Source organism: Plectrocnemia conspersa, unplaced genomic scaffold, assembly GCF_051122295.1.
Source record: "Plectrocnemia conspersa isolate PC_06_02 unplaced genomic scaffold, ASM5112229v1 ptg000003l, whole genome shotgun sequence".
Lineage (NCBI taxonomy): Eukaryota > Metazoa > Arthropoda > Insecta > Trichoptera > Polycentropodidae > Plectrocnemia > Plectrocnemia conspersa.
Window position 1 is genome coordinate 22,035,117 of NW_028277167.1, and position 27,817 is coordinate 22,062,933.

Here is a 27,817-nt window from a genome sequence, read left to right on the forward strand (position 1 = left end):
ATCATATACAAAGAGTTAAGTTTGTGTATTCTTGAAAATAAGTTTATTAACATTTTTTAGAGCACTATTTCCTTGTGCCATCTCTTTGATTGTGCATTGTTTAACAGGGTAATAAAGGTTCTTGAAACACGGCATTTAAATTATAATACAAATCTGTGTCTTTATATAATGGTATAACAACCATTGTCCTTAAAATTTATTAAATAGCTATTGTCTTGTATACTTGGTAAAATCATTAAAAAAAAATCTTTGCAACAAAAAAAAACAATATCATTGTACTCATATTTTATTACTAGATTTTTATGTATACGCAGTAACCATACATAATTTTATATTGAATTGAAATACTACTATTTGAAGAAAAAACATTAAAAAATAATCATCACAAGTACACACAGTGTAAGTAGATGATATTAAGTGCATATTTGTATCATATTATTGAAATGGAACAAGGGCAATTCTTAAACAAGTATTGTCTTTAAAAAGTTCAGCTCATTGCAGAAAAGTTAGCACTGAAAACAATTCAGTAGCATGATTGTAAATCATTTAAAATAATCTATAGAAAACACTAAAATTATCAGTTAGGTGTTACATATGTTCTGTATATTTTTATTCTGTCACTAATGGGGGTTCGAAAGCTTATCGTGGGCTACTTTTGAACGTGCCACTCGTTGTTTTCGAGCCGATTATCGATTCGGCACCGGATGGAGACTTTAAGTTGCGTCGGTGCGAGACGCCCCTCAAATGCCGGGGACTTTGGTGACGCCAGCCGGGAACTTGAAGGGCATCCAAAACCGGTGACTCACAAGTACTCTTCACAACTCTCGCGCCTAGCCCGAAGGGTTCTAGGGTCCCAGCCTGCCTACTGTGTGCAAATGTTGAATTGTCACATTCGCAAAATCGATACAGCCCGAGCAGCTTCTAATTAATCCCGGCCCAGAAATCTACTGATTTACTAGAACGCCATTTCACACCGTCGCAATATTATCGAATTAACTTCGAAGATGAGCAAAAAAAAAACCGAATTCCTTAATTCTATTGTGCCTTTGGAGTTTATGTGTCTATAGATCCAAAGTTATTGAAGTTAGAAAATGTTGAGAAACATTGATAGGATTGATCTAAAGTTAGATTTGTTTATAGTGCGTAGCTAGAATAGTGTATTTTGTGAGATACTGTGTTTATTACTCGAAGGTATCGAATATATTTCCTAGTCATTTGTAATAAGAAATTAATATAAAAAAATTTACTCCGCACTGTTTTTGCCACAATGATAAAATATATAAGCAAGATCTTGTTTTTAAGAATTATAATCAGCGAATTTAGATTTACCTTAATACAACATAAAAATATATTTTTAATTAGATTTTTGATTGATTTCAATTGTCTATGGTACATATATTTAATTAAGTTTTGGGTAAATGGTTATTATTTTTGAAATATATAAATTATTGCAATACAGTGTTTGCTGTAGTTGTGGTGTAAATTATTTATTTTCTTATTTTGTTTATTACTACCATGTTATATATGCATTATTTATGCCACATTTAATTAAACAAATTAGGTTTATAAAATTATGCGTTGAATGCAAGCCGGACAGTTTCAAAATCAATGCATAATTTTACATATAAATTAGGGTGAACTTTTGTTCACATCATAAAAATAATTAAGTACGACAGTAAGCTCATTAATATGGATACTATTTGAAAAAATACATTTAGCGATATTAATATCTAATTAAAATTTTAACCCTTTATGTGCTAGGTGCGGATAACTCCGAATCACTGTGTACACCTCTTAAGTGCGAAATTCTGAATTTTCCCACGCTTAATAAAAAAATTTAAGTGCTAAATTAATTTCAATAAAAAGTAATATAATTAGTCAATTATACATTAAAAAATAAAATTAAAGATTAAATCCTGAAGGTGAATATATTATAGATGCAGCATAAAATGAATAAAAACATATAAAAAAATCTTTAAATTTATATTTACTGTATAATTGACTGATTACGTGACTTTTTATCATTATTAATTCAGCACTTAAACGTTATCAAAATAAGTTAGACCCCAAGACTTAAATTTATGACGTTGCTTTTTTTAAATTTGTTTATTTCAATAATAAAAATAATTTTACAGACATACTAATTATATATAATACACATGTAGTTACATCTAAACCTATGTTTGTACATATCTATATGTTATTATTAATAATAAATATGTAATTTAAAAAGACGTTTTAGCATTATAAATTTTACCGGTAAAGTCTGATTTTTTTTAGTTTATTGTAAAACGTATATTTTAAAAGCAATTAAAAAAAGTTATGTGGAAAAAATACAAATTTAACCAAAAAAATCCATAAAATCTTTCGTATTTTTTTTATTAAAGATATTATTTAAGGAAGGTACGTTTTTTTTTATTTTTCAAATAGTAAATGTATATGTTATTATTAATCATAAGGATGCATTAAAAAATAATTTTATCAAAACAAGTACATATTGATATTTATTATCGAAAAAGTCCGTATTATTTTTTGTTGCTTGTTTTTAATTGGTTAGTTAATTTTTGTTGTGATAAATTATAAAAATGTAATTAAAAATAATTTTGTGGTAAAAATTATAATTTTACCGAAAAATTCTAATTTTTTTAGTTTTTATTGTTTTGTTTAGTCATTTTTTATGGCGTAACGATTTTTTTATTTTAAATAGTAAAAATTAATTGTTGCAATAAACTATAAGAATGCAAAAATGCATTCTTATAATTTATTGCAAATTATTAGAATGCGAATAAAAATAATTTTGACAAAACGAGTGTTGAAAAATCACTCTTATCTAAATTTTTACTCAAGACATTTTTTTTTAAATTACTATTTTTTCACAATAAAAAATATTCATATATATGGTCAGAGCTTTATCGTAGGTAATTTTACGATTTTTTTCATAAATATTTCTGTTGTTATTTATTTATTATTATTTTATATTGCATTTACAGTAAATTATAGAGAAAATCAGCGATTCTTATTGGTTTATTGCTTTAAGTTATTTTACTACTATTTTATATTACTATGTTTTAATACTTTATTTTAACACATTTTTATTATTAAATTTTAGAAATTTATATTACATATTTTCATATAATATTCGTTTTTTTGGATTTATTTATTATTATGTAAATATATACCTATCTGGGGTACCTTAAACAAGGAAAGATCGGTCACTGTACTTGTACGGCGATACCGCTCAAATGGTTAAGCATTTATTCAGATTCCTTTAATTGTTACAGTATCGATTGTAATTTGTGAGTGATCATTTATAAAGCTTATTTTTGATATATTTATGATTTTTAATAGGTAAAATTGCGTTGAATAGACATTTTAGAGTAACATATAATTTCAATTAAACTATATTTTGGCTAGTAGAAATAAATATCTACTGGTAAAAATATATTCGGACTTTACTAGTGACAATATAATTTTACTGAAAAATACACACTCTCTTTAACATTTATAAGTCGCATGTATATAAGTTATATAAAGTATCTAAATTTATATATTACTACATATTGAAAAGTTGAAATTATATAATTTACTAGCACCTGCCAGATAAATTATATTTTCACTGGTAAAAATATATCAAACGGTATATTATAATGTATTCCGATATGATTTCACTGAAAATGCATATTTTAAAATATATTTCCCGGATAGATTCGAAACTGTTTTTTATACATTTTCTTTAAATGATAACCAGAGACTTTTTTAATATTTCTACATATTTCATTAAGATGCATAGTATTTAATTAATTGACATGCTTTTATCTGCCTGATTTCAAGGAGAGGTTAATTCCCCCAAATGACGTTCTTGGTTTTTGAAGAACTATTATGTAAAAAAAAGAAGTCGCTTAACTGCAGGTCATAACACCACAAAAATCGACCATGATTTTTATTTAAATCAATCGCGAATAATTAGTTTAACGCGCATTTAAATTCACACCACCGCTATTTAACCGAAACGCACCCGCCTCGTTCAATTGACTCCAATTGATTCGCGCAGAAAATTTTCACGCGTTTACGTCACGTTCCCTCATATAACAATATCCGTAGTAGCCGGAAAGCTCGCGGCGCTCGCACTGCCATCTGGCGTCGTCGCTCCAAATCGGTCGCGCAAGTCATCGGCCGCGAGAGCTTCAGTCGGAGGGAAACCTCTGTACGCGGCGGACATTTGGTCTGCGCCTCGTTCATCGTACGGGGCTCGCCCCTCGTTTGTGCGCATATGGTAGAAACTGTTTCGATTTGACCCCGCGCCGCGCCCACGTCTTAATTTCAAATTATCTAATAAATATTAATATTTATAAAATTTGAGTTATATTTATACCTCTTATGGCCAAAACGCGTATTATATTAATTTCAAATTGATGTAAAATAAACTTATAAATAAGAGTTGAGAGCGTCGATTTTAATCATCTTACGGCCAAAACTTTACAAGCGAAACTTTTCAGTGTCGCCACACTGAAATAATATTGTAATATATTTTTTGTATCGATTGTATTTTGTATCGTGCAATTATGTGTTTGCAATAAATTTGAACTGAATCAGTTGTGAAGCGAAGGAGTACTACTCCTTTCAGGAGTTTAGGGTGACCTTGTAAATGTCAAAAGCAGAGCGCGCGTTTGGCAGCCTTCAACGACACGACAGAATATCGTCATCGCTGTTTTTATTTCATTATATAGCAACATTGATTGTGCGTTTTATTGAAAATGTAATTTTTTTATTTTGAATATGAAAAATGTGTTGTAAGGTCTATAATCAGTTATACTGTTTTAATCAGTAACGACTCGTTATAAAATGTTGCAAAGTAATTTTTTTCTTGAAAAATTGAGATTTTTTTATTAACGATCTATTGTATCAATATAATTTAATTTATAGAATATATCTATGCAATATTTTTTAACTAGTCGTTGTATGTATAATCACTTTTATTTTAGATTATGTTTAGAGTTCCTCAATTAAATGATTTTGAACCGTAAATATACTTTTTTTATACAATATTTTTTTAACCAAAAATATTATATATACAAAATTTCATTGCCACATTTTTTTTATAGCCTTAATTGCTATTTTTATATTTAGTATAAATAGAGTTTTTTTTTTAAATCTTCGTTTTTAAATTCAATATAAAACAAGTCTGAAAATCAGATATTTAATATTATTTACTCGTTACTTTTTCTATTTAAATCAACAAAATTTTTGCTCGATTCATATGTAAAAAATTTATACGTTGATTTCAGCTGTATATATTACATGTAACTATATTGTTTTAGGTAGATTGCTATTTAAATATTTCAGAGGATTTTACTTCTCAATTTAAAAAAACCAATGTAGTTTTCTCCTTTAAGACTAGGAAACCTAGAATTTTGTAATTGCGCTAGCTCTCCCCTCCCCCCTGCTCCACCAATGCCAAAAATGTTTATAACAAAATCGAAAGGTACAATTTTGTTCACAGTCTTTAGAAAGTATCTACATTATAAAATATAGGTAAATATAATCCTCACTACACATACATGCATCTGTATATACATACTTTAATTTAAAATAAAATCAATTTTTTGGCCACGTAGCACAACATTTTTTGATATTAAAAAATTACACACATAAATCTACCTGATTCTTGCAATCCGCTGTGCTAGAATGTTTTTTTTATAATGCTCTAAACCTAATATATGATATTAAATCTGTTGAAAATTTCGGCAAAAAGCGATGTATGCAAAAAAAATGCTTTGCGCTGCTTAGCCAAGAATATCTTGAGACTTGCTGTCTTTTTTCTGGTAAATGCCATTTTTTTTGATGCGCGGCCAAACAAATTTGATATATGTTTTTAATATGCGTCTATTTTGTCATATTTTTTTAAAGTAAAAATTTAATTTCAACTTTTTTTAAAGTAAATGTGTAAAATACACACTGAATAACACTAAAGGTTTAATGTGTCCCGGGAGGCTATAAATGTTTCCTACTTCTGTAGTAAATCATAAATTTCTTTAATAAATCAACTGCACTTGAATAGTATCTTTAATAATGCTGACATTCAAGATTTTTAAAGAAGGTCATAGTAACAATGGACACTATATTTGCGAACATCTTTAAAAATATCCGATTTCAACTAACGATTATTTACGGCTATTTGAACCTTTTATAATGCCACACGTAATCGAACAAAACCTTGAAGATCGATTCATTTTGCAATTAATTTTATATGGCTATTTTATTACACGTTTATTTTCTGCGTCGATATTTTTATGATGAAATTTTAGAACCGATCTCTTCACCCAAACTGTAATTCATCATAAAAAGCATAGGTATCTACAGAATTAAACCCGGCTATCAATTCATGCGGCCTAAAATCTGACTGGAATTTTTCTTCTGCAAAACTCATCCCTTCCGATCTTTTCTTCTCGCCCCTTTCTCGCCGAGGTCCGGGTGTGCAAACAGCATCAATCATCCCGAGTTCGTGGGATGTAATAGACCGTGTTAGCGAGTCGAACTTAGGCCGCAGCGGCCTCATCCCTTTCATATATAAAATATAATATATGACGGGGGTGGGCCGACACCCCCCGCCGATAAAGACTTGTCAAACCCTGTCAGGCCCTGACCGTAAGACGATTAACGTCCACCTTAATCTGGCACGAAACAAAAAAGACGTCAAACCCTACTTTGCCATTTTGTACATGCGTTTGTTGTGGTTGGTTATCCCTGGACGGAGTTAAAATTTTTAACATCAATTAAGTCGTTGACTGAGTCTCGTTGCGTGCATGTTTTTATGTACATAGGTTCTTGAACTACGTGACTCACTCGTGTGAGTTTATGCCACATGTTATCAATTGATCCTTATGGGTCGCGGTTGGGTAAAGGATCTCGGACTCCAAAAACTATTTTATCGGTAATTATATACTACGACTTTTCATAGTACAAAGTCAAAACCTATCAACTCTCTTAAAGAACAAATTCTGGTTCATTGGTTTTTACATAATTATAGCATAGGCAACCTACGGCTTATAAGCCGGATACGGCCCATTTTTTTTTTAAATAAACTACTACTATTTTAAGTTTATAGTTAAATATCCAAAAAATCGCACTGTGCGTCTAAATAAGCCTAGTATTTTTCTTTAAGCATAACATTTTTTGTTGAATTCGCTCTACAAATCTCAATTTTTTTAGAAATGCGCGAGTATTGCCTTATAATTTCCCAAATAAACGTAGTAGGTTCATTACAATCGATATTATTATAATCCCTAATGTTTCCAGTTTCCACTTAAACCGTCCGAGCAGGTCCATCTAAGCAATTACCTGACTCCTAAGAGTTTAACTCGATCTTCTATACGACTCAGGAGACTACGTGGCATAGTACGAAATATGGAATTGCTCTTTATCCTCTCCTTTAATACAAAGATCATTTTTTCAAAGTTTGACTCGCTTCTTTTTACTTATGTCAATTTTTTATCAATACTATTCAGATGTATGCTAAATATCTGTAAATAAGTTTATTTCTCTGTCAATACCGCTATTTTAAAAATATGTTTCACTGATTAAATTATGCTAACAAGTCCCGTTTCTAATATTGCATTCTCGGCTCGTCGAAATTCCAGACAGACACAAAAACGCCACATAATTTCACCCCATTCGCCGAATAAATTTGTACCCCCTGTCGAATTTGTATTAGCGAGGGGTGTTCGATCGCGCAACAGGTGGGCTAATTAATCGTATCGCCAATAAAACATTCCCGTGCAAATTTTACATTTATTTTACGACGAGTGATATACTGCACATATTTGGTCGCCGTAAATATTTGCCTCACGCGCTTATCTCGTCGCCATTTTGAAAATTCCGATGGTTTTAACGGGCGATTAACGTCATTTGATAAAACTTGTCCAAAAAAATTGTCAAAATAATATGTTTCAATAAAATAGCTATTGTATCTTAAAAATCACTTGAGTATTTTAAAATAATAATTTATCTCAAAAATATATATTAGGATACAGTAAAATACACATAGTTTGTATAGCTCATTCATCTATCTACATCAGTGTCAAACAGAAACCAACATCCCATTTCATCGCTTATGCAATATATCTTACCATATTTTACTCTTTTATGTCCAGTTTTTGTATCGTATCGCTAGTTATAATTTTATGTAACATAGTATACGTACTTCTCAATATACATAGATACATATGTATTATATATAGTACACCCAACACACCCTAATTTGATACCCGGATTAAAGAAGCACACGTATATGGCTTCTAGTTTAATGCTTAAATTTAGAAAGGTACTCTTTTAACTATATTAAAAAATACGTTTACGTAATAGATACGCGTTGTAATTATTTTACAAGCTATTTGTATAATATCCAATCAATTTGTCATTTTTAAAGAAAATTATATGACCCTGTCTAATCAAAGCAGCGTAGCAAAAAAATATTGCTTTGTATAGATCGTTACAACAGAATAAATTTAACCGCAAATCGCAATTTTTTTATATTTTAAATAAATTAAGAGTTCAAAAACGTTATAACTAGCTTTCAATAAATATACTCATATAATAAAGCTTCGTCCATATTTACCAGTTTATTCATTAAATGCGATATGAACCAAAAATAATAAAATAGTAATAAATTCTACCCTATGGAGAACGTTGTTAGCCAATAGATAAAAAAATACTGTTTCGATAAAAATTTGCAACAGCGTCATTTTATAAAATGTGTAATCCAGGTTTCTGTACCTGCTCGCACTGCATTTTTTCGCCTTTTGTAGTAACATTTACTGTTAGCTTTGATACTGCTAATATACATCTGGGATTGAATTAATTTTACTTATTTTTCTGTTTTTATTTATATTGCATTTATAGTTTTTTATAGAAAAAAATATGATTCTCATCGTTTTATTGCTTTGATTTATTTTACTACTTTTTTGTATTAGTATGTTTTAATCAATTTAAATCAATTAAGAACGGTAAAGATAAATATTCAACTATCTGATCTTAAAACAGTAAAAGATCGACCACCGTACATGTACGGCGATACTTCTTTAAAAGTTAATAGACTCGCTCATTAATATCATTTTTTTATGCCAGCGAGATTTTTCTTTTCCTCAATCTTTTTAACCACTTTCGACAATTCGGAGCGGAACCAGACTTTTCACTGTTGTATTATGTATAATATCTTATAAAATTTGACAACTTTGTTATTTTATAGAATGTTTATCAAAGCTTTCGTAACTATTCGCAATGTAATCCTTTGCTTTTAACAATCGAGTCCACGGTTTTGAATCTGTGATTATATACGCAATATCGTTTATTTGCGCTGACAAAATTTTTATTGTGATTGATTTTGAGCAATTAGGGCGATTCGGAGACGAACTAGAGTCTTTGCTTTTGTCTTATATTAAAGTGACCAGTGATTTTGAAAATATTAAATAACAGAAAAAAGCGGGTCACAACAGACATTTTTGTTTTCTTTATGGTAAGAGCTAAAAAAAGTCACCTTGTACATTTTTATTTGAGGACACAATTTTTAAGGAGGACAATCCTCCTCCAATGAGGACGTTTGCTCACCTTACTTGCATACAATATCTTATTGAAATGTATCAGTAAAATTTGGCAACGACGTTATTCTATAGAATGTGTAATCTGGCTTTGCACTGTATTCATACGTATTTGTCAGTAAATTTCACGGTTTTTATGCAAATGCTTTGCAACTGTTAATGGCCGTCCGCTTATGATAAAACGTTTTTTCACCAATCAATTAATTTTATTAAACCCTTATTTCATTTTTTTCTGACCTTAATGTTCATCCATATTCACAATTTTTTACCGATCCAAATGTTGCATAGTTATTCTTTAGGACCCTGCTATAAACATAGATTCTAGCTCCCCTTTTATATGTATTATATTGAACGCTATCTGTTTTGCAACCCTAAAAAAATATAATTTCTAAATTTTCACTTTAATATAAATTTGTATTTAATTAATGCTTAACACGTTGTTTTTTTTTCATTAAAATAATACATTTTTTATTTAATAAATTAATATTCTATTAAGTGCCATCCTTTCTAAATTTTACTCAGTTGCATTTGAAGTCCCGGTGAGAAATAAAGTCTTAAATTTATTCTTAAACTACATCTGAAACATCTCCCACATTTCATGCAATGCGTCCCGAGTTGCTTTTTAAAGTGCACGCAAGTCGCTGAAGACTTTACTCGTCTAATTTTTCAGAATCGTTAAAAAGTACACGTGAATACTATTCGATCATTTTATTACACAATTCGTTTTATGTCTCGATTTACGCGATATTTCCTGGAACGTATCTACCGCATAAATTGAGAGATGTGTATTTAAAGACACTTAAGGTCACCGATTGCTACCCTAAAACAATGTTGCTTTTGATATCTATATTCAAAGTTAATCTCTAATTCCGATTCACGCCATTCGCCACATTGATCAAACACAGTGGGTTGTCTATATGTCGATATAGCGTTTTAATTCCATGTATTTGTGATTGTTAATGTATGTGTGTGCTAAAACACGACACGGAATTTACAGCGAGAACATGACGTGAGCTTGTGCGTGGAAACACACACGTCATACATTGTTTGTTGCAAAGAACGTTGTATTTCAGCCACGTACGTTTAATTTAACGCACGGGTCCTTCGCCCGCCAATTATTTACATTGTGAAGCGGAAACGAGGCGATTCAACGCAATGTGTACACTCGTACAGGGTGGCCAAAATATGCATAATGTGGTACAAGTAGGTGATACACATATGAGTGACTGAAAATTATATAAATGTACTTTTGTAAGGAATGGATAATTTCTTACGCCATTGATCTATGTATGCATTATTTTATTTTAATGGACATTTTGGGTCTGCACAATAGACTCGTATCGATCTCCATGTGTGGGCGTGTATGCTTCGGTCGAGGAAAAAAGCAAACCAGGGACAATGGGTCAAAGGAAAAGGAAGTTTTTACCCATGGTTGGTGGAAAGCGTAAACGGTTTTTACGTAATCGGTCGCTTATTCTCGAACTGCTCCTATTTATTTATATATTTTTTTCTCGAGCGGCGTTATCCTTTTTGTGCTCACTCGAAGATATTGGTGTCCTTGAACCGCTAGTTCAGAGTTTGAGTTTGACGCTGGCGTTTTTCCTTTTCACCCCTCGTTTTTGTCGTTGAATTTTTCGGGTTATAAATTCGTCAATCGCAGAGCGATTTCATTTTATCTTGTTCTCTTCAATATATATTTAACACCTTGTGTTTCACTGAAAAGTGAATTTATCACTGTTTCGTTCAACCTAATTCACTTTTGAGTGCAGAGGATTTTGATTAGAATGTGTCTTATGTTGTTTATAAATAATGCACTTGAATCGGTCCATTTATTAATATTCTAAATTAACGATGTCTGTGTATCAAAAAATAGCTGTTTATATTCTATATATTTGCTACGGTCATTTTGATCAAGGTAAATCATTAAAAACCATTAATAAAAATATTTTATTTGATATAAATTACTGGAGGAATATTATCAAAACATTGCTATTAAAAACGAATCAGTTTTTATTTTACACTATTTACTGATCATTTTTTTATTATACAAACTAAATTATGGACAAAACATCAATGGTGCTTAATTATTTCTTTACCACAAACGTATTTAAATAGTATATTATTAAAATTAAAATACTTGCATCTGCATACATACGTTTCCCATAAAAACAATGTCAAAGCAAAAATATATTATGTATATAATTAAACTATGGACTTTATAATCCTACGATCACACACAGTTGAGGAATTAGTCCTGTCATATTTGCTATATCTCATATCACATAAACCTCGACTTAAACCATACTTTATCTAATAAGTGTGTGCAAAGATTAATGGCGTCACTAGGTTTTCGTGTTGTTTCATAAATATAATATATCAAATTGACGGGTTGTTTATTTATAGTTTAAATAATACTTGGAGTGACATATTTATATACTAAACTCAATTTAATAGATAAGTTTTTCTAATGGTTAGATAATGATGTTTATTTATTAATTAATATCAACCTTCGAACTTTTCTGATATTCGAAAAGTATAGAAAATAATTTTATTGCATTTATTTTGAGATTACCGTATAATAGCATTAGAACATTGCGTTTTATGTTTTCAACCTAACAACGTCACTAAGAACCTTAAAGTATCAGATGATCCTTATAACAAATGACTCGTGCATGTTTAAAGCCCATTTATAGCGTCTTTGTGGTGATATCCCTTACCAAAATATCAACCTTTTGCTCCAAAAAGTTATCATTGTTCTGGTAAGTGACGTCCAGACTTCTTCTGTCGCATCCTGTATAAGACTAGTCATTATGGCTCGCTTGGAAAATATTCCACGAGATAACATAACACACAATAATGACACAAAACTCATCGGTCTGCGATAACTGAGGTCTCGTGACCCCGCTTACCGAACGTTTTTTTGCCTTCTCTCACATCGTTCTGTTAACCCCGATGCCTAAAAATGTGTTAAATTTTCACGTATGCGTTTGATAAAAAAAAATATGCTTTATCCACTCCCGGGCTTTGTGTGTGCGCAAACATATTATATTTATGCCGTAGTACCGATCCCCGAATGATAATGTAAATTTTGTTATCGCCGACGCGACAAAAATTACATGCCTTTCCGTGGAAAAAGGTCTTTTAATTTGTGATTTTAATTTTTTTATTCCATTGTAACGTTTCCTGAGGGCCATATGTTGGCAAATTCGGGTGATTTTCCGACGTATTAATGCGAATTGGAATGTTCATTTTTACAATTAAATAAAATTTTATATTTGGAAATCATATAATCAATCGAACGTTTTCTATAAATCTAGATAAATATTAAAATATTTATAGTAAAACAACTCCAGAACTTGTATTTTGAAACATAACGTCTTGCTGTGTAGATAAGATTTTTATCTTTTTTTCTATTTAAAGCTATATTATCTTAGTGTGATTTGTTGCTTTTGCGTTTTATTAAATAATTAAAAACACTAAAATATTACCGAAATTTATTATATGCTTGAAAAAACAATATTGGTGCAACTAAAAGTAGCCTAAACTATGTTATATCAATATACATGTTATATACAATATATATTATTCCTTGTTTTTTATTGACCTTCGTCGATTTTTTATTATAAAATTTATACATAGATACAAATTTTATAAATAAATAAATAATGTTTCCAAAAAATAACATTGGTACATCTAAAAATAGCCCAAACTATTTTTAATGATTTCACATGTTATTCATACATAATATTTTTTTCTTTAGCATCAGATCTTTTGTGAAATTTCTGTTAAGACTTGTAGATAAATAGTAATTTTAATTTTTCCGAATTTATTTTAATGCTTAAAAAATAATATTGATGCATCAAAATTTAGCCCAGTCTATTTAAATTACACTATTGTTTCTAATATTCAGTGTTTGTTATTGATCTTTTCTCAAATTTGTTATTATTAAATTTTAAGCAAAATATAAATAACATGAATTTTACTTAATGTTTGATAAAAATAATATTTGCGTATCTAAAAGTAGCTCAAAAAATTTATACCCTTATTAACTGACGTGTATAGACCTAATATTCATTATTGTTCTATTGATCTTTCTTATTACATAAATTTAATTTAATCACAATCTAAAGCGTTGAAGCATCTAAAAGTAGCCTGCACTATTTTATATTGCTATAAATACATATAATATTAATTTTATTCGTTGTTGTAGTTTTTCTAAATTGATTTGTATATATACATATAAAATAATTTATTATTATTTACCAAAAAATAAAACTGTCATTTTTTACATATATTTTTATTTTTCATATATTATAAATACAAATTTTAATTTATGAAAACCAGCATTGTTTAAAATGATTCATTTAATACCTAAAAAAATATAAGTGCATTTAAAAGTAGCCCGCACTTTATATATTATTATAAATACATAAAATATTTATTTAATTTTGTAGTTACTCTCGATTTTTTTCAATTATATTTGCATAATAATATTATTTTTTGTGTTTATATAGCAATTAAAAATATTTAAATATAAAAAAAAGAGGTTGGCACATATTTATTTAAGAAAATTATGAAATAGCGTAGTCCGTAAAGGCTCAGACTAGTATTTCTGAGGTTACGGATTCGAGTCCTGGTATCGGCACTCGAATTTTTATAAATATATAAAAATATTGAAAAAAAAACTATCCCCAGCTGCAGTGACAAATTATATTACACATAATCATTTATAATTATTAATATAGATGTCACAGATTTCCAGACTTTCAGTCTGGTGGTTAGTGCTTATCTGATTGACTTGCTCAGTTGGTACAGATTTACCCCGTTGTAACACATTGGGCTTATGCCTGTCAAGATACAACGGAAGCTTTAATAAAAATATATGTTTTAACATTTTTCTTATATTCAATTTCGGTCATTTATTTTACATATTTATTATATATACTATTTGACTTTTGTGTATTTTTTTTATATCAATACAAAAGCTTTCAATATTTTTTTTATAAATTTAATATGAAATAGTTATTCTTTATATCTGATTGCCTTACTACAGATTTACCCCATTGTAACGCATTGGGCTTACGCCTGTCAAATTAAAACGGAAGGTTTATTAAAAAATAAAATAAAATATAAAAATAGCCCTTACTTTATATACATATTATTTAATATGTATTATTATGATATATATAATACTTTAATTTATAAAAAACAGCATTATTAAATGTATCAAAAAATATAGGGGCAGTTAAAACTAGCGCTCGTGTTTCTTATAAATTATTTTATAAATGCTTAACCATATGATATTTACTAGGTTTTTGTATTTTAGATCCTAGACTTAAATATGTTTTAATCTTAACCCTCTGAGTGGTAGCGCCGTACATATACTTATTATTGTATCATATAATTATAATTTTGATCGATCATTACAGATTAGGTTTTCCTATATTTTCCTAATCTCACTGACGGCGTAGGCATTAGGTATAAATTATTAATAGAGAATTTCGTATATTTATAAAAATTGCTAACTAATTATTGTAGATTTTTCCGTAAGGAATTTTAATATTGTACTTTAATATTAATTATAATATATAAATATTATTGTAATATTTATATAAAAAATAATGTCATAAAGGATGAATATTTTAGATAAAAAACATACATAATATTTTATTCTTGTTGGACAGTTCGACGGTTTGACGTGTCTTTATTATTTTCAATTCCTATATGTACATAATGAGCTATTTTTAAATGCATCATCTGCATAATGTAATACATATATATTTTTAGAATAGATATTTTTTAATATTAAATATAAATATATATATATACTTAAACGTAGATTCACAGCCAAATCTCTTTTTTGTGAAATACGTAAATAAGTGACTTCGTAGCTTTCTCAGCTTAACACAAGAGATGTTGATACTATACATAATATATGTATGTGAATTGATTTATTTTATTACATACGTACATGTATATGGAACACTTTCTCATCATTGTCAGATATTCGCCGGTGTCTGGTTTATTTTTCAAACAGACATATAGAATATAGTGTATCTAGAACAGATAGAAAATTCGCAGCATCTGTCTCGCGGGGCCATAAAACCTCCGCCGACACATCAAGTGACACCTATTGAGCTAGCTGGAAACTAAAGTGTTTCCCTCTAGAGAAGACTGGCGAATCTTTCCAATGTAACATGTAGCATACACAAGACCTGTGAAAGATATAAAAGAAGAGAAAATAAAGAGATACGAAAGAAACCGCAATCTCACAGATATCGTATAAAGTATTGCGGTTTATGGTTATGATGATATGTGGGAATCGTCTGCGAAGTTAATTTTTAATGTATCATGTTTTCAACTAATTTAAAGTAATGATTTCGTTTAAAACGCAATTACTTAATTAATGTTGCAGCAAGCAGTAAACGAAAATATACAGTGATGATGATATTTTGTCGATCGTTATAATATATTTTAGATATAGTATCTTAAAACTATTGTGATTGTATATTTTTTATTTAAAGGCACATGTATGTAACTTTTCGCTATAATCATGTTCGATTGGAATGTTTATGTTATATATTATAAGATGTTAAATATTTAATAATAGTTAGCTTGAGTTGATCGAGCGACTCGGACGTCTCACGTGACGTAGATTTATACACACTTTGTTTTTATTCGTATACTTTATACAACTTTGTTACGGACCGAGAAGGTAGCACACATCACGCACTCTTGAGCAAAATATAATTTGACATGTGACGCAGGTCGTAATACTGGAGCGACCCTTACTGTGTGTTGTTTCATATGAAAATCATGAAGATTTTTTATGTCTGTTGTAACGTGATTGATGTTTATTGAAGCAGTCCGGCGTTTCATCACGGAGATGCTGGAAAAGAAGACAAGGAGGAGAGACGAACGCTGGTCACTCACTCAACCTGGGTGTGATGTCTGAATTGCACATTCGCAGAAACCATCACAACCTCCTTGAGTGAGCGACTGGTGTTCGTGCAATCGTCGAAGACCTTCGGACCATGATGCTGGGCGTCGTAAATTTATTTTAAAACGCTTCAATCTCAAGTCTCGGAACGACTGACCGCAAAATGGAGCGTGGTACGTGTGCTCTGGTGTAAATATAATATATGAAATATAGAAGTGTTTCTTAAATAGTGCAATAAAATAAGATCTTAAATATTTTTTATAAATAAATATATAATTGTATTCTAAATATAATATATTTTCATGATATAAAAATACATAATATGTTAAGTTGTAATTCTTAAAATAAGATATTATTTTCTGTATACAGTTTTTTGCTATTTCTTTATATTCTGTATTTATTGCGTCAGTTTGCTGTGTAGCTTTTACATTGTGCTAAAAACCGATAAAATACTATGTAGACATTTTTATACTGTCTACATGATATTAAATTTACTGATAATTTAATATTAAAATAACTGACCACTGCTTGTGTGTTTTTAAGATAATATTTTTTTTTTGATACATTTAGTCATTATAAAAATATACAAAAAAAAACAATACTCTTACCAAAACTTGTATTATTGTATTTCAACGGCAACACTTTTTTGTATAAAAAATAAATATATTCATATACGCATTCAGCGTAAATTATTTTCACGTATAAAACGCGCTTGTGTAATATAATATTTTCCGAGGGTTACCTTTGCACCTGAACCTCTTAAATTCAGTACAAGGATTAAAGTTATCCTTGTGTTTATTTTAATGTATGGGTACTGAAAAAAAAAGTTTGGCGTTATTTATTTACACCGCTTTAGAAATTCTGAGAAAGTAACTACGATTAGCCATTATTTTCTACAACGAAACGCTCTCTTCTCTACAATAAAATAAATATTTCTAGTACAGGATGTATTAAATATAAATCTTGTTGTATGTATCTCTATGTATTTTTAACATTCAATAAATCACAAGGCTTAATACATTATTTGGTATTTTATTGAACAAACATTCCTTCGTATACAAAATCTATATTGGACATTATGTTAATGTATATCAAACCATGATTGATTACCGAACTCAATATATACATTCGCATCGATACATATACATATATATGTATATATACAGAATGTAAGTTTTTGTTATCTTAACTCGTTTTTGTGTACACAACGTGCGATGTGCATATGACATACATGACACGAAACTGATTGGTTTTATGTGTGTTTTTAATTTCATTTTCCACTGCTGTACGTATATAAAAGTGCGATAGGTAGCACGTTATGTCGTTATCCAAACAAACTATTGCTACGTGCAGTAAACAAAGAGCAATAAAATATAATTTTCTATGGTTTCAAAAATAAACAAAGATAGGTATTGTTGGCTAAGTATCCATATGTGAAACTATAAAATGATAACAGGTGCATCCGCTGAAACGACTCGAACGAGGTTTTAATGTGCGGAATCGTCACGTTTGCGATATAATGGGTAACAAAATATTACCCGTGATTCAAATTTAACGTTTTATAAATATCTACGTATAATAGTACTCATTTATGTACTTATTTTTATTTACGTTAAATGAAAAAAAAATATCACTTTTATTTTATTTATTAAAACATAATTTCATTCTGAAGATATAACCGTCTCCCACCTCTCGATATTTTTTAATTGCAATAGCATAAAATACTGATTCATAAAAAGCATATAGCATAAAATATTTGATTCAAAAATCTCTTTTCACATAGTCTGCTTTTATCCGTTTGGGAAGTGTTGCAACAATCGAAATAGATGGTAGTCAGAATGAGCAAAATCTGGGGAATATGGTGGATGAAATAAAACCATCCAAGTTCTTTGATTTTATTAAGAGTCAATTTCACTACATGGAAACAATTTCTGTCGAGCAATCACAATATATGCGTTCAATCCCACCATATACATAAAATAGATTTTTTACAGTGAACCTGAGCTTCGAAGTAGGTTTTACTACTTCATCTTTCGATAAACACTATTTTCTGCGACGATTGTTGATGTACATCGACAATTTCTTATCTCCAGCTATCAAATGATTAATAAGAAGCAACTCAGTTTTAAGATCCAGAAGCTCTTATTCTCTTATCTACACTCAATTCGCGTGAAGCCCACACACTTAATATCAGGAGCGTACAGTGAGATATATTCCCTTTCACTCGCTCGCGTATTAATTGACGAGAGTGAGTAAGAGACAAGAGTATGCATTACATACGTTCTGCACGCCCATATCTCTCACTCACTCTCGGCACTTATCACGCGAGCGAGCGAAAAGGAATGTATCTCACTATAATATTCCTAATATGTCCATACACTGTTGAATCAGACTAGTTTAGTTTCTCGACCAGTTGATGGATCGCTTAAGCAGGATTTGCTTTCATTTCTGCAGCCAGGATATCATCGTCTATTTTTTCTTGTCTCTCTTCAAAGCTTCAAACATGGTGCATTTATTACCTAGTTAATAATTTGTAAGTTGTGGTTTACAGAAAACAAATTATTCTTCAATATATTAGACTTTTAATAGTTTCATTAAATTTTAGATCAAAAATCAGTCCTTCTTGTGTAATTTCATAAAGGATAACTTTCATATTAAATGTCTGCATCTGTTTCAAAAATTTATTTATTTTGTTGCTGCTCGAAAAATTTAGAGCTTGATCAGTGTTTTCCTAATCTTATAAAGCTTTTTATTTCTTGCTTATATTCATTAAAATAAAAGTATGATATATTGATAATCTCAACTTTTTATAATATTTTCATTAGGTATTTTTTGTATACAAAACAAATTTATTTACTTCATAAATGATTACTAAGTAATGTATACCTACTACTTGTATAATTACAGTATTTATGTATACGTTTCTGCGTTACTTGAATCTATTTGTCTACGAAGCATGTTGAACTCTTGATTCCATATGTCTTTTCTAGACCAGGGTTGACGTGAAGAGGGAAGCGGCTGTTGCCGGGGATGGTTCGAGTTTGTACGAACTCTCATTTGTCCAGGTTGCGAAGCTCAGGTGGAAATTCTTGCCATGCATGTTATCCTAATGTAGGAAGCTGTTCTACATGGAAATTAATACACTTGGTTAGCCATGGGGAGATTTCGTGTTTGCTAACTTTTCGCTACGACAATTTTAATGTGTAATTGGATTCATTTGTTTTCTTACAAAGTTATCCGGGTGCTAAAATTTACACTGGTTAAAAATAAGGCAACTGAATTGTGAATTGTTGTTCAACGTGATGCCTTGTGCTGTCAATATTATAATAATAGTATTTAACTGGACTTGATTTATGACGGATCAACAACGGCCTAGCAATTTTCTACGTGTCTTGATTTCTCTCCAAGTGGATTGTTTTATGGCGCTTTTAACGCGTAATTTTCATCTCACAGAGCATTTCATTAACGGTTTTGTACCTATCGCTGATCGCCGATGGATACTGTGAGGCCAAAAAAATGTTTTTGGATATTTTTTTTCATAAAAAAAAACACTATTTATTCCTCTTGATAATACACTTATTATGTCGATTTTTTCCCCTAATTATACATACAAGAATATATTCAATGATGATTTATTTTATTTATTTTCAATTATATAAAATGTTAAGCCATTATAGAGGTATAGATCATAGATGTGTCTATTCCAAACCTGTTTTTTCCTGTTCTAAAAAATATCTTAGATAGTAGCTAAATGCTTCGGACTTTTAATGATATTTTCTTCTTTTTCCTCCTGTTTTGAAACATTTTTGTTTTTCCTTAACCTAATTTATGCATCTCTTTTAGTTTTTCGTAGTCAGCTGCATTTTACGCATCATTCCCAAGCCACAACATTTATTATGGGTTGATAACAAGTATAATATTAAATTGAAACTAGAAGTACTGTTAACTCCAAAGTATCTAGAAAAAAGTGATTTGATGTAGAGCTTTTTGAAGTTAATATTTTAAGAATTTAAGTTAAAAGTTTGTCGTATGGAGCTATGCCTCACTTTATAGTTATTAACACACCTATACCTTAAAATATGTCTATATTTTCTAGAGAGGCGTACTGCACAGGTTTAAAAACAATAGTCTAAATTGCCCGTTAGCGTACGTCTTCGACGAAAAATAAGCTAATAATATATTAAAGTAATATTACTCTTTTTATTTTACATCTCTCAGGGTAAAATATAATATGAAATCAAATGCGATATTTTTCAAAGCATCGGTTTAAACAGTTCCAGCGATGGAATAAGTGACATTTCAACTTTATATTAAACATATAGTAAACCCCCCAATAACACGGTCAATTGCGAACGTGCTATTTGAGTGCGTGTAGTTGGGGGACTAGAAACATACATTTAGAAACATACATACATACATTTTTTTGCAATACGTACGTACGGATCAGGGGCACGTTGTGAGATATTCTCCCTTTGGCTCACTCACACATAAGTAACGGGCACCCAAATAGCGTGTCTCCAATTTAACGTGTTATTGGGGGGTCTACTGTATATGTAAAAACTAAATGTTGTTTGCATCAAATCTATACTTTACACTTCGCACTTAACTCATCGCCAATTATTTTTAATTACCTTATTATTGAGCTTCTGGCGTTTTAAAAAATCAGAATTTTTTGTCAGATAATAATCAAAGTATATTAAAAAATTAATTAGAAAGCAATGTAGGGCGTCGTGTTTCGTACGTTTTATTTTCCGAATATTAATATCAATAAAAAAAAATTAAAAATTATTTTGACTATAATCTAGTTATATTTTTACTACTATATTATTTTAAAAGCAAGGCAAAATATGGTCTGTAATTTAGAACACGGCATGAATTAAGTATTTATGTATACCAATGGATACACCGCATAAACGCTTTCATTGAAAATTCCATTAGCTATGCAGTAGTTGAAGTTTCAAACTATTGTTTCTAAAATTAGATCCAACAAGTTGAATTATTCTGTCATGTTAGACGTGGTGCACGTTTTCGTGTTGCATACGATGCTAATGCTCGATTATCAATAAATATAATTGTATGAAATTAAAAAAATATATTCCGATTGCTTCTCAGTTACTCGGTAAATTATCATATTCTAGTGAATATGATAAAAAGAATAAAGAGCTTGCTTTCAGTCGGTTTGCCAAGTTATCGATATTGACTTTCAATAACTACAATTAATTAGCATTCGGACTGCGGTGCTTTCTTCGCTATAGTATTCTGCATTTATAGACGAAGAACGAACGATTGTTATTCAAACTATCCTCGCAGCGAATAAATATGGATCGAATGCAAATCTTGTATTTAAATTTTGCCCACTTCACAACCAACTGGCAACTATATATTATTTTATTTATATATTAAATATGCAGAGTTGTAAAGGAGATAGTGAATTTGATAATTGATTAAACTTGTTTTTTCTATAAGTTATTGTAAAGCAAGAAAACGTGGTTAATATTTTATCAAAATTAAAATGTTTGCTTATTCACTAAAATCTATAAATGTTCAATGGCTGCTTATTTTAGGTCATTCGACACACCTTAAAAATAAATAAATAAGGTCCAAAATATAATTGGGCCGTATCGCAAGGGGGCAAAAATCACAAAATGGCGGTTAAGTGGCAAACGAAGCGAAAAATTGCAATGCGCCCAAAGGAGCAGGGAAACGCCCGAGGGTTAAATCGTACGTCACGTCACGGTTAACGACGAAAATTATCATTTAATTCGCAATCTTAAATTGACGCGTCTTAAATTATATTTTTATTTATATTATATTTATTTTCGGTTATGCGATGTACACGAGTCGAGAGGAGAATTAGTTATGCGATTATTTAAATGGCGCTGCCACCGCCAAAAGACTCGAACGAAATAATTAACGAAGTGTCTCAAGTTTTCTCGCAGGGATGATGGAATACCGAGCAACGAATCCCTCCCAGGAATAACGCGGGGTTGGGGCTGATCTTTCAGATTGATTTTTGGTGGAATTAAACGCTTTCAAATGATGAATTTGACGAAATTGATTAATTTTCTTTTGAAATTTTGCGCTTGCTGCGATTAAAAGTATCCCGTGTCTTTTTTATTAATGAAGTACTGAGCATTTCTTTTAAGATTCTAAATTATTTAATGGCGATTAACCCTCACTGGCTCAATATCAGACCATAGAATGCAGTGTCTGTGTCCTCAGGAATGCCATCCACGGGTGGGTACCCTTTTTAATCAATAGATACCGAGCATTCTCTCCGGCTCTGTACAATTCCTCTGGTATTGTCGTCTCATTGTGCAGCCAACAAGTGGATGGAAATCGTCGTATTCTGCGGTTCTCTAACTCTTTTGTGGCACAACACCAACTTCTTGGATGCCTTTTACTTCGGAATATATAGGATGTTTGAGATTACTATATCAACGATATATTTCTCTATAGTATACCGTAAAAGACAGCTACGTTTACACTAAACGTGAAAGCAGTAATAAAAGTAATGGCAATATCAGCATCGAGTCGATGCAGTTGGTTAGACAAGATAAGACTTGATTACCTACTAGGTATATTGGCAATAAAATCTGTGAATCGATACGTGAATTTAATACAGTGAGAACAATAGCATGAATATGATTTAATAGTATTATTTTAATAAACCAGTAAAGTCTGAGGACCATAGAAACATTCAAGTATATTAATACTTCTTCTTTATTTCAAAAATTATACTTTTACAATCAATATTTTTTTATTAGTTAAACTAAAATATTTTTTTTATTGTTTTTACACAAGCTAAAAAATATTTAGCAACTTGGATTATGGATTACGCCTAAGATTTATGTTTTATAAAACAAAATGATTTACATATATATATATATATATATATATATATATATATATATATATATATATATATATATATATATATATATATATATATATTTTTTTTTTTTTTTTTTTTGTTGTGAGGAGAGGAAATCTTCTAAAGACTTCACCAGCGTCCAGATTGCTAGTGATTGTGCCGGATTCCGCTGCAAGCAGTGACCTACCGGCTAAAACCTCTCCCCAGCCCTCTCCTGGACGGCCGGTACTATCTTCCGATATTGCACTTCGGCTCGTCCAGTTTAGAGACTCTGTCCCGTTAGGGCCGCTGTCTTGAGGTGTCTTTCAGCTCTTTTTTTTCCGCATCACGGCCGACACGAAGTTCGTCCATGCCTCGTAGCAGCTTCGGTTCAATAGCATAGATTGGACCATAGTGTCTACTGTGGCAGACCTTCCTATGGTCCTTTCTAGCGCCATCCTGTCCGCTGCCCACGCCGAGCATCCGAAGAGTGTGTGCTCAGCGTCGTCGTCTTCTCCGGCGTTGCAGTGAAGGCACTCGGCACTCGCCGCTTTGCCGATCCTCTTCAGATAAGTACCGAAGCATCCGTGTCCGGTCATTCCGCTGCCATTCTGTCACGGTCGCAGCTCTGGCAGTCTCCTTCTTGCAGCCGTTGTAAATCGCCTGTCTCTCCAAGGCGAGGAGATCCAACGGCGGCGTGCCGCATAGAGCGAGCACGGCGTCCTCGGACACGGTCCTGTACGCGGAGGCTACACGCAGCAGGCTTCTTCTCTGTACCCTCGCGAGGCTGAGTCTGGCCTTCTCTATAATCCTAGCCTGCGCCCAGATTGGGGCGCCGTAGAGGAGGACCGAGTGGACGACCTCGTTGTACAGCCTTCGCCGGTTTTGCCTCGGCCCTCCGACGTTCGGCATCAGCCTGGCGAGGTCCTCCGCTACGCGCGCCGCCTTCGCCGCCGCCGCCTCGGCGTGCCTGACGAAGCGCAGCTTGTCGTCTATCTGTACACCCAGATAGCGGATTTCTCTTTTGAAAGGCACTTCGAAGCCGTCGATCGCTATCCTGGGCGGTTGTACCCTGCGCCTCCGCGTAAAGAATACAGCTTCTGTTTTCTCCGCCGCGAGTGTGAGCCCAACTCGGTCCATCCAGCTCTGGATCGCCTGCAGCGCCTCTTCTACAACCTGCTGTAGCTGCGTCGGGCGCTTGGCTGTTGCGACAACCGCGACGTCGTCGGCAAACGCGACCAGCTCGACGCCGTCGGGCATCTCCAAGCGCAGCAGCTCGTCGTACATGGCGTTCCAGAGTGAAGGCCCCAGTACCGAACCCTGAGGGACGCCTGCCGTCACCCGGCGGGAACGCTTCTCGCCTCCGCTTTAATATATATATATATATATATATATATATATATATATATATATATATATATATATATATATATATATATATATATATATATATATATATATATATATATATATATATATATATATATATATATATATATATATATATATATATATATATATATATATATATATATATATATATATATATATATATATATATATATATATATATATATATATATATATATATATATATATATATATATATATATATATATATATATATATATATAATACTATATATTACGAAATTAATTTAGGAATGTGTTAATCAAACACAATCAAACAAAAATGTTAAGTATGCAACCATTATAAAAGACGGAGCTAGGTTAAAAGTTCAAATAATGTGCTTTTTTTTAATGAAAAAATTTAATTCTCGGTTCCCGGGAGCTCCCAATATTCTAAGAACCTTCAATCCTGACTCTCGGAATTGAAAAAATCCTCGGGAACAGCAACCACTAGACGTTGGGTTACAAGAACGGATAATAACCAAATATCCTCTTATAAAAGTATCTCATTAATCTTTTCTGAACTTTTTCAATAAATTATTCTAGTTTCCTAGATGCTACGGATTTTAGCCCCTACACATTTAAAAAATGCGCTATTATAAAAAATTCTGGCTCTATCTGTTGATTATTAATTTTAATAATATATACTAATTAATTCTCCAGTGATTAATATTTTCTTGTGGGTATTGTTTGTGTTTGTCTAAAAAAAGTATTACTGATTTACGCCGTTGTAACACATTGGGCTATCGCCTTTCAAGTTACAACGCAAGATTTAAAAAAATGTATACATACTATACACAATTACTACTCGATCGAAAGATTTGACTTATATTGATACATGTATTAAAATTAATCTATTAAAAGTTCTTAATCTGTGTTTCACGTAAAATCAAAATTGAAACGTAATCAACATCTAAAATTTATTTTATTTTTATTTAAAAATATATTTAGATCTTAAATTACAATCGTTATAAATTAAATATATTTTATAATTATTGGTTTTATCATGACGTAAAAAAACACGTCATTTTACGATCTCTAGTTGCGTGTACCAAAAGATGTTTTGATCTCTATTTAAAGAAAAAATAATGTCGCAATATGTATTTTTATATAGTACATTCTTTTCATAGATTTTGAGGGTGTACACTACAAAATCCGTCGTTATGGTATATTTTATCCGTCCCGTGGACTGCCATCAGCGAATATGATGGGTAGGTACTATCTGCCCTGTCGGTTAAGTGTTAATCAACTTTAATGAAAGAAAAAATATATAATTAGCGCATGGTGTCTTATTTTATACATAGAACACATTGCGATAACGACGCAGTGTAAAACTCAATGAATGAGATTATATTTTCCCATATAATGACATTTCCCTTGAAATAGTAATTGACCGCACAGTGTAAATTTTTAGAATTTTTGATTACAATTTGTTTAAATTAAAAGCCTGACTTTATTTAATATGGAGACAGTTTTTAAACAATTAAATTCATTAACAACTTTCAAAATAAAATACAAAAAAAAAATATTGCACTCAAATATAAACTGCGTGAAATGAGAATATTGTAACATCAATAAAAAATATTTAGAAAATTCTAGTTTATTTATAATTACTACTTTTATTGTAGTTCAGAGTAATCTAAGTCCGTCTTAAATCGATTTCATTTTATGGGAGAAAAAAACTCACAAAGATAATTCACTTCTTCGTGTGCAATATTAAAAGTCTTTGCAGCTCTCATTATTCAAAAATGTTACATCTGATTGATTCTAAAATTTTATGTTCAAGAAATCTCATTTAAATCCCATGCTCTAAATCTTCTTACTAAGTTTTGTCCTGTGACTGAATTAACCCCGCTTCATTCAGTAATGAAATATGTATTTATATGTAGTTCTAGAAAAGGAATATATGCTAGACATGATCAAATTTTTTTTTCTTTAAAAACTATTGCAAAAGCTATATCGATAACATAACAATTACTGCGTTATTCATGACTGGATTGTTTTTTGCAGTCTGTGGTCGATTAACAATTGGTTGTTAAATATTCACTCAGTCTCCTATATTTTACCCTTCAAAAATATTGTAAGTTAATTTTCCTGAGTTGCATCTCGCGTCCGATGCAATTATCAGTGAATAAATTGGATATAATGGCTAGGCGGAATTTTATCGCAGCGCTTTAGACAATGGCTAGGGGTGGGCGGTTGTTTGGGCGGCTCGGCATATACCCTTGTAACAGAGACAGGAAGCGGATGTTCATGTTCACTCATCTCCTGGCACCGCCGGCGACAATCACCGCCGCCTAACCGAATTACTTTCTAATAAGGCGGGAGTGTCTGCCCAAAATCACATTTAGCGCCGGGAGGAGCTAACATGGCGGCGAGACTGCCTGATAACGACTGGAGAAGCTAGCAACACTGCCATCGCCTTAATAGTTATATAATATATACATAATATAAACATTATATTACTATTGATCTATAATTTATATGTATCATAGAATAAAAGTGATCTAATTTTATAAAATACAACAATAATATTTTAATGTGTCGGTTGTATTATTATTGTTTTAATTTTAATTTTTTTTAAATATTGCTACACTACTTAAATTGTAATAGCTTATTTATATCCAAAATATGTTTAATTTTATATTACTATGAGATTATGTGAAAAATGATACAACGCCAAAAAGAATGAAATTCATCACATTTTTCACTTCAATTTTTATTACACGAAAAAAAAACAAATTTGAGTGTTACTACAAACGGCGAAAACTTATTCGAGCAACGCCACTGTAAAACTTTTTATGAAAATTCGCGTCATTTTTCATCCCAGAAAGCAATAATCCCCTTATGTTTATGAAATATTGTTCACTGCGCTACACGAAACACGGATAAAAAAGTGTTTTACTACACAAAAAAAATATACATCGAATATTTGTCTCTATCGCGTTAACTAGATTTTTTCTTCCTCAATCTGAAAATCACTACAGAATACATTACTTTAATTAAAATCAAATGAGATATT

General features: G+C 30.9%; 1 protein-coding gene across 5 annotated transcripts in view; it reads left to right on the top strand.

Moving 5' to 3' along the window:
- The window catches only part of LOC148236959 (matrix metalloproteinase-2-like), a 293,116-nt gene that overhangs the window by 205,923 nt on the left and 59,376 nt on the right, over positions 1 to 27,817 (top strand). The window contains exon 1 of one of the 5 annotated variants that reach the window (XM_088183403.1): positions 4,229 to 4,273. The exons of 3 other annotated variants lie outside the window; for them this stretch is intronic. The gene's annotated coding sequence lies outside the window, so the exon portion shown is untranslated. Of the gene's footprint in view, positions 1 to 4,228; positions 4,274 to 5,388; positions 5,533 to 27,817 lie in introns of those variants that run through there. One more of the 5 variants, XM_088183404.1, reaches the window with a different exon arrangement.